General features: G+C 33.7%; 2 pseudogenes; one reads left to right on the top strand and one right to left on the bottom strand.

The window, feature by feature from the left end:
• Window positions 1-390: 390 nt before the first annotated feature.
• On the bottom strand, window positions 391-506 carry LOC111745393 (annotated as a pseudogene).
• Window positions 507-5,034: 4,528 nt separating this feature from the next.
• LOC111745379 lies at window positions 5,035-5,153 on the top strand (annotated as a pseudogene).
• The last annotated feature ends 4,591 nt before the right edge of the window (window positions 5,154-9,744 follow it).

The following is a 9,744-nucleotide window of genomic DNA, read 5'->3' as shown; positions in this document are numbered from 1 at the left end:
TTCAGATAAAGATAGTACTCTCTGATAAATTATTGGTGCCTATTATCATCTCTAGGGTAACCCATAAATAGATGTGTTAAAAATTTGGAAGTTAAAAAAAATGATAACTTTTAAATTCTTAAATATTATGCGTTTGTATATATATATATATATATATATATATATTGTGGATATATATGTATTTGTGTTAATTGTCTGTGCATATGTTGTGCATGTGAATAGCAACAAAGGAAAAACAGGAATATAGACTAGGCAAAACAATTATTAATCACATAAAAACATAATAAACTTAAATCCAAATATTTCAGTAATTGCATTAAATGTAAATTAATTACATGCTTAAATTAAAAAGCAATAATTGTTATTTTTTTTATTAATTATTATTATTTATGCCTACAGCACCTGGTTTTCCTAGGTGGTCTCCCATCCAAGTACTAACCAGGCCTGACCATGCTTAACTTCTGAGATCAGACATCGGGCTTATTCAAGGTGGCTTGGCCGTAGATCATGAACTGTGGCTCCACTGGGGCATGAACCCAGGATCTTCTGCGTGTAAAGCAGATGTGCTAACCGCTACACTACGGAACCATGTCCCAATGATTGTCATATTGATTTAAAAAATAATAACTAGCTATAAGAGCTTGATCATAAACACGTTTAAAATTAAAGTTTACAGAAAGGTTGAAAGTAAAATGATTTTTTTTAAAGATAAATCAAAGTCTCCTCCAAGGTTAATATAACTGTAGTAATATTAAACAAAACAAATTTTAAGGCAAAGAGAATTATTAGAGAAATGGTCTACATGAGGGGAAAAAAATGTAATACGTATTAACCAATACCAACACTCTTAACCTAGCAATCTCACTTCTAGGAATGTACTCCATTGCAGTGGTTTCTCCAGTGGGCGTTCCCTAGACCAGCAGCATCAGCATCATCTGAGAACATGTAGAGATGCAAATCCCCACCAAGACCTTCAGATATAGAAACTCTAGAATTGAGTCTCAGAATCTGGGTTTTAACAAGTCCATCAGATGATTCTTAAGCATGCTTAAAGTTCAAGAAGCTCGGCCCCACAGAAAAGAGAATATGTGCATCAGGATACAGGAACGATTATCTTCATAATTGCATAGTGTGCAATAGTAAAAAAAAAAAATGGAAACAAAACCAACAATATATCCAACAATAGTAGAATAAAAATATAATTTATTGGTTTTTATTAAACATTAGTTTTCTTTTATTACACAGAAATAAAAATAAGCAAACTACAACCGCATGCAAAACAGATGAGTCTTAAAAATACAATAAATGATTTGAGAAAATTGGGTATGCATATGAACAAAAATGAGAAGGAAAAAAATAAAATAGACACAACAAATATATGGCATTTGATCTCAAGTACATAAACTACAAAAATAATTTATATCAGGCAAAACTAGTATAAATTGGCTAGGGGTATGTGGCAAGCAAACTCTTTAGGTAGAGAAAAAAGCCTGCAAGAATGATGTCTTAGCTAGAGACTAGCTTTAGTCCGATCCCAAGATGAAGCACTAGAGCATCACATAGTTAGTTCAATCTTAAATTAGGGGATTGGCCTTTTGTGCCACAGTGCCAGTCAGTCAGTAGTGAGGTTGTAGAGAGAGAGGATGCAGGCTCCTAGGTAGCACTTCCATTTGTCCAAAGGTAATTCTCCAGATAAGTGGGCAACTGTCAGTTTTTGCTGTGGAAATTCAAAGAATCTGCTAATGGATATGTGAGAGGCAGCGTAGAGGACTAACAGCACTGACTACAGAGTGAACAACTGTAAAATCTAAAGTAAAGCTAAGAAATATACCACATAAATATCAGCAGAGCCAGTATGGGTAATGCAGAGATTTTCTGGAATTCTGCAATGTTCTATTTCTTAACCTAGGTGGCAGTGACATAGATGTACTCTTTGTATGTATATTATTTATTTTATGCACTTTTCCATTTATCCATTGAGTTCACAATAAAATAGAGTTTTAATATTATGCCTGAGCAGAAATGGAGTCTCTAATTTCAGGGAATTTGGGGAGTATGTGAGGATTTTATTTACCTCTCTGATATTGTGTTCTCTTACATTGCACTGTACTACAGTACATCTAATACATTTTTAAATTTTACTATCACCATTCATATACTCTGAATCTTGCCAAACCAAGAATTTAGAAACTTCTATCACAATAACTATTAAGGAAACAAAGTAGAGGCTACATCACTGAGGACCTAAATGGAGAATGGGCCTTGGTATGGGAAAAGGAAGAAAATGCACAAAGTATAAATATGTTAACTAGAAAACAGAAGATAATTCATGATCATGCAAACTATGAACAAAGACAGAAGTATGAAATTGCTGGCACTCATCTTAAGGTTTTCTGGAGGAGGTAGTTCATTGCATTCTAATGATTTTAATTCTCTAATAAAAAGGGAGAAAGCATAGAAATAAAGGATAGACAAAATAAAGCTCAAATTTTCAGCAGGAAGATTTTTGCCAAATAAAATTTAAATCACAAATCCCAGTATTCATATTAAAAATGAAATATATCAAACAGAATCCTGAGTAAGCCACATGGGTCATTTTAGGTTGAAATTCCTGGTAGTTTTCTACTATTTCCCATACTGTATTTCAAAACAGTGTGATGCAGCCCCATGAGACAGATTCTAATGTGATGACCAGCCATAAACTATATACTCCCTAGAAAATTTCAAGCAGTCATCATCAATTACAGGCAGATAATTATCTCTAAGTGACTTTCATAAACCATGGTTTTTCTCTAAATACAGAAAAAGAATTTAAAAAGGTAAAGATAATATCTAAGTAAATGAATATCTAAATGTCTGAAAAAGTTTCAACATGTGCAGGAAAAAAAATTATTTTTTTTCCAAATGTATCATCAAGTCAGAGTGGGTAGGTAAAATACTTAGAGACAGAAAAACATTTTTTAAAAAAATAATATCAGAGACAGTGCATTCTCATAGAAAGATCCAAAACTTGGAGTCAGAGAGCACATTTTGGGATGCAAGTCAATCAATGTAGACGTCACTTCTTGGGTCTCTTTCATGGGAACATTGTCCATCAAATAAGATTGTGTACGTGAAAGCATTTTGCAATCTATTCTGTTCTACAAAAGTCAAAGGCATTTTTGTAGACTTCTTGAATTCATTTGTAGTTTAATAACTTGGAAAAGAGATAGAGGTAGTTTTCTAGAATTATAAGTCTTGATTCAGAACATTTTAAATAAGAGTACTAAACAACAACAAAAAATTCAGCTGTGGAAACAATTCAAATTAACAGTGTATCCCATCAGGTAAAAACTTTTTCCTTCTCCACTAAGTGGATCATGAATCAGTTTTAGTGTATGGTGTTCTACTCCATTGAGTCTAGAACATCTAGCATCTTCCAGAATCTGTCAAATCATCAAGCACAGCAGACAATTCCCTTTAAGCCGATTCAAGCAACGAAAAGCACTGGACTAGAACTTTCCCCCCAAATCTGGAGCTCAATGATGTGTAGGCTTCATTCTTCTTAAGAAAAATAACTCAAGCTCTACAGTACTTTTGCAGGGTTCAGTTAAGATATATTTCTAATTTGGGTACTTTTTTATTCTTTGCTTTTGCTTTGTTTTATCTCTAGTTGAATATAAAACATACTGTTAGGTTTCTAATGGTGAGAGCTTTTTTAGCTGTCTGAGTACCCTTCAACTATATATTTGTAAAACTTTTCTTTGTTTTATTAGAACAAGATAGTAGGTAATAGAAGAGAATTAAGAGGGTAATAATGGAAAGGGTTCTAATTCTAAAAACCTGTGAAATTAGATGTAGAGCTGGTCAGTAGTGATCAAATACCCCATCATTACATGTTATACTAATAATATGTTATTTATATGCATAGTGTGTGTATAGTGAGTGTGTATATATATAAAAACAGAGAGAGAGAGAGAGAGAGAGAGAGAGATTTGTTGAAGAAGTGAATCTAATGGAATTCAAATAAAAAGGAATATAAATGTAGCATGGTTCTAGCAGAATATCATATACTATAGAGAGAGATGGTCATTAAGTAGCTGAATAGAAAGTATAATCCTAAGAGAAATTTGAACTTAGACTCTAGCCAGCTAAGGAAAGAAAATATTAGGGGACACATGGAGTGATCAACTTTTTGGGAGCTGATATACAATGATTACTATTATCTACTATTACCACAATTTCCTTTTATAATAGATATTTAAATAAAAAAAGAAAATATCTCAAATTTTTAATAAAAATTAACAAAATTTAACTTTATTGGAGAACATACCACATTGCTTTTATTTTTTTAATATCTCGGCTGACTAGAGAAGTTATTGAGACTCTTGTTTTCTTGGGCCATCATTTTGGTTTTGGAACCACTATCATAGACTATATACGATGGAAGGACTTGAAAAATAAGAGATAGTTATGCCAGCTAAGATTCTTGCCCTTTCAAATATATGTTTGGGTTGAAGAGCATCAACCCAAGAGATTGGAATTTTGGAGGCATAGAGAATTTGAACTTCCTATTAAAAGACTTACGTTTGTCATATGCCATTTTTAATTGTTAATTAGTTTAAAACCAATTATTTATCCGGCTTACTATGCACAAATTTTATTTTATATATTCCCAGTTTCCTAGAAGGGTAAGCTAGGTTAAAATGGTCAAAGTCCATGAAAAGAAGTACTTGGGAAATTTAAGGGTACAGTGGCATGGGTAATACATACATGAGCTTCAGGTCAGTTTGAGTGAAAACCATCAATAATGCAGCTTCTTCAAACACTAATGTTATGGCTCTAGATAAAGTAGTAGCTAGTGACTAAATGATTTAATATTTAAGGTGTCAGTTTGGCAACCAATATTAACTAAGACACTGAAGAAATCTGGCAAAGCAAATGAAAATTTTCTTGTCCTCTTTGAAGAAACTGTTTACCTCAAAACCCTAATTATTTAATAAGATGTTATTATTCCTTCATACTATGAATGAAAGTACTAATGAAAGTTATAAAGTCTACAGCCATGCTACCCTGAACAAGCCTGATCCCGTCTGATCTCGGAAGCTAAGCAGGGTCAGGCCTGATTAGTACTTGGATGGGAGACCACCTAGGAAAACCAGGTGCTGTAACCAGTCGTTAAAAAAAAAAAAAACTAAAAAAAAAGAAGAGATTGTAAGTTGACAAGGTCCTTGCAATCTGTGAGGTCAATCAAGTGTTGCCTTACCTAAAAAAAAAAGTTATGGAATTCTCTCCTTCACTATAAAGAAAATCATCACTACCACAAGTAATATTTATTGAGTTTTCATAATGTAATGCTCACAACAATTCTTGTAAGGTATGTTCTATTATCTCCAATTTGTACATGAGGAAACAAAATCAAAGCAGTTAAGTAGGTTGCCCAAATTACTCCATATGTGTTTTTTTTTCTTTATTTAGTTATTTCATTTGTTCAACAAATATTTATTGACTGCCTAGTAAATATAAGGCCTTGTGGTACTATGTATATTTCTAACAGTTTTTAAGAATCTACTAGAAAATTTGTTCCACCTCCACCCACAACCTGCCCCCATTCTCGTTAACAATAATGAAAGCGTAGGGATACTTTTAAGTTTTCAAGGAAATGGCATTCTCTGTCTGAAATTCTGCCCCCAAGTCAAGCTGCTCATCATTAAAGCCATGTTACAGAAATAAGTTTTGAGAAATTCTGGGAATCTCTGCCTTATAAAAACAAATCCTCCTGACCCTAAAAGAAATTAGAACTTACTCCCTAGCCAGCTAAAGGAAAAAATCTACAAAGCAATGAAATAACTTTTGTGCAACATTTACACTGAGTGTAGTTTATTAAATCTATTTTCTTTTATATGATTTTCAATTATTTTTTCAAGTTCAAAATGTTTTTAGATAATTAAGAAGAAAACATATTTATCTAAATCTGTCAAATATTTGTTTAAACCAACATGGTCAACTTATATTTATTATTATTATTTATCCAGAAGTATATCTTTCATCTCTCCATGTATATATACTTTGTGTGTGAAATAAGATATCTTAAAATGTTCTTAGTGAAGTGATAAAGACTAAGAATAATTTGGCATTCACAAATATGCCCAATAAATAATAGGAGAAAAAAACTAGTTGCTTTGAGAACAAAAACTGTATAAATTTATTTCTTTGTTGATTACTAGCAACTGCTGCAGTGACCTTTTTATAACTGCAAATAATCAGCCTTCATTTCAAGAGAGCAGTTCTGACACTTCAAATTTCCTTATGTTCCCATTTATCTACAAGAATCATTAAAGTTGATTTACTATAAAAATAGTAACAAAATAGTAATAAAAAGTAAAATATTAGCTTAATCTGACAATTTGTATAAAAAGATCAGTTAAAAATTTTATTCTTGTTCATCGGTTATAGAGAAAGAAGCAGTTGGTGGAATCATGAATTGGTGAACTATCAAGGGAGAATAATTTGGCAGTATCCATCAACCATTTTTAAATGCACATATGCTTGTAGATATAGCAACTACATTTCCAGGAATTTATCATATATACTCACAAATTTGTGCCATGATAAATAATCGCAAACTGTAATGACAATAATGGCTGACTTAAGGAAAAATAACTGGAAAGTGGGAAGGTTGAGTGAATCTAACTGAAGTAAGTTTCACTATTTCGTTCTATACTATTAAATTTATTTCATGGGTATGTATTATCTATTTAAAAATAAGGTTAAATAAATATATAAATAAAATGAAAAAGAGCAAAACAATCACTATACTAACAATAATTTAGAAATATGCCATCAACGCTTACACCATCTCTGTCAATACATTTTCTCTGTAACCAATTACAAAATAGAAGCATCTGGATATATTTTCATGCCATTCATTACTCATCACCATTGCCGACAACTGCTATTAAGTAATATTAATAGCATTAGTATTATTACTTTTTTATTACTTTGAAACGGGTTGAAATTTGTGTAATTGCTTATATCTATGGAATGCCTATTCTCGCTGATCAGTGTACTTAGATGCACATATAAAATTTAATACTCTCAATAATCCTACAAGGAAAGTAATACGACCCACGATCTTTAAATGAGGAAAATGAGGTTCGTAGTGCTAGTAAGTGGAAGACCTGGGATTTGAATCAAGGCTGCTATGTTAACTAAGCTACATTACCTCTGTTGTGCACATTCTATTTAGAATATATCATGTAATTGTGTTCCCTAATTTCTACTGTAAATATCTATATTGATCTACCAATTGTTCAGTGTCATGCAGCCCTCATTTCTCCAATATAGTATGAAAGGCAGCAGATAAATGAATAAAGTCCCCAAAGGTATCTCACCAGAACAGGATTTATTCTGACTGCCAGAATATAAAATGACCCAATGTTTAAAACTAATTTAGAATAAAGAAATTTTATATCCAGCTCAAAACTCACCCCTCAACTCAAAATGGGAATATACAACTACCTATTCAACATCCCAATTCAGATGTAGAATAATACACTCTCAGACAAAGCATGTCCAAGATTCATCTTCTCTGCTCATGCCCACCCAAACCTGTTCCACTACAGTCTTCCTCACTTCCATTAAGGAAAGTTCCATTCTTCTAGTTGCTCAGGCTTACCATTCCTCTCTTCTCTTCTCTCCTCCCCTCCTCTTCCATTCTCTCCATTCTTCTCCCTGTCCTATATCAAATCCATTGGCAGATGATGTTTTCTCTATCATCAAAATATACACAGAATCTGGCCTTGTCTCACCAGTTCATCACTAGTCACTCCTCTGGTGCCAGTCATCACCAACTCTTGCCTGAATTACTTTAAAGTCTTTTATAAAGTCTCCTTGCTTCTATTCACACCCTTTCTATCTATTCTTTACTAAGTAGCCAGAATTATCTATCTTAAACATGTCAGGTAACGTGGTACTCCTATGTCCTCAAAACTTTACTGACTCAGGGAAAAAAAAAAAAAAGCCAAAACCTTATAACTACAATATTTGACTCTGTTATCTCTTCATCTTCATCTCTACAATTTACCAGCCCCCAAATATGCTCCAGCCATTCTGGCCTTTTTGCCAGTCTTAAAAACTCTCCAATCTCAGGGCCTTTGTACTTTCTCTTTTCTCTCCTAGAAACACTTTCCAGCACCCAAATATCTGCATGGTTTTCTTCATCATCTTCTTTATATCTCTGTTCAAACATCAGTCTTTCCATGAATCTTTCTAAGACCACCTATTTCAAATTATAGCCCTTTTTCTGGTACACCATGTTTCTTCCCTGGTTTGTTTCACTCTGGGAATGGAAAAATCATTTTTCTAACCTTCCAAAATAGGATTACAGAAATTACCTCACTCTCTTGCCACCATGGTGACCTTAAGTGTATACTACTGGGCTAAAGGCCATTTAACCAGGATTTTAGGTGGCATTGAGTCCTTTGTGCACATCCATATACCACTTGTGAAGCAGTGGCAGATAGCTATATTGCTTGCAACCAGAAAAGCGACTGGTTGCAGAACAGAGATTTCTCACGTTGCTCTCAGTTCTCAAGGTTTCAAATTTTGGGAAGGCTTTATCCATTGTACCTCCTCGAGGAGGTAAAAAGGGAAGACTTAATCTGAATAACTCACATGAAAATAAAATTATTTGGGGCTTGTCATTGCTTAATGTAGAAATCCATCATTATTTTAAACAACCGTATACACTAAGTTCTTCACTTTTACCACAGAAACTCAGGAGGCACGTAACTATACATTCATTTTCAGTAAAACTCTTTGTTGACAACATAAAATATAAAAGCTAAGAGGTCAGAAAAAGAGTGTGCGTTCTCTCAGAGATTCAGTTTTGAGGTGACTTCACTGGATTGCAGAATACTTCTTCACAACAGTGCCGTGCAAGGCTTTAGATGTATTGAAACGATTTCCTAGAAATATTCCATAGTCCTCTGGGATTTTAAAGAAACCCGATTCTTGAATAAAATGAAACATTCATTGCCAGAAAATTAGCATTATCATCAGGAGTGGCATTATAGGAATGTAGTCCATGCACTAAACTAAAGGATGCACAGAGTCCAACTGGAGACAAAAACATCTGCAGTTTCTCTACAAGGGGAGACTTCCTCTGCAAGATCCAGGACCTGCTAGAAAATGCTACTTCAAACAGCTTTTTCTTTGGTCACAAGATAGTCTCCTAATCCACAATAATTGAAGCCTATTGAGGTTCTACATTATTAAAATAAATATTTAATTAGAATTAAATAATTTGAATAAAATACAAATGTCCGATTCATCAGAGGTTTATGTTTTTGATGATATAATGTAGGACGACCCCTGAATTACCTACATGAATGTCAGCTCATCTCTGAAATCCCTCTCTGATCCCAGTAAGAGCAAGAATTATACTCAGCTTCAGAGAAGAAAGAATCCTCGGGCCTTCTCCCTGGAGCAACTTGATACAGCATGACACGTTTCTGTCCTTGCTATTTCTGGACAATTCTGTCCTGGTGTCCAGATGCAGGAATGTGCTAATCGAATTGCTGTCCCCGACTGAACAACATCTGTCCAGCATCAGCATGTACCTGCCTGGAGTGGTAGGAAACTGTACCCTCCTCCCCTCTGAGTGGAGGGAGATGGGAGGTGGGAGTTGCTTGTTTTCTGTTTTGCTCTTACAGCATGTGTCTCTGTTTTCTCTTTGATAGGAGCAAAAGATCTATTGTTAGT

Source organism: Pteropus vampyrus, unplaced genomic scaffold (assembly GCF_000151845.1).
Source record: "Pteropus vampyrus isolate Shadow unplaced genomic scaffold, Pvam_2.0 Scaffold153, whole genome shotgun sequence".
Classification (NCBI taxonomy): Eukaryota; Metazoa; Chordata; class Mammalia; order Chiroptera; family Pteropodidae; genus Pteropus; species Pteropus vampyrus.
The sequence above is the reverse complement of the archived record's forward strand: the minus strand, read 5'-3'. Positions and strand labels throughout refer to the sequence as shown.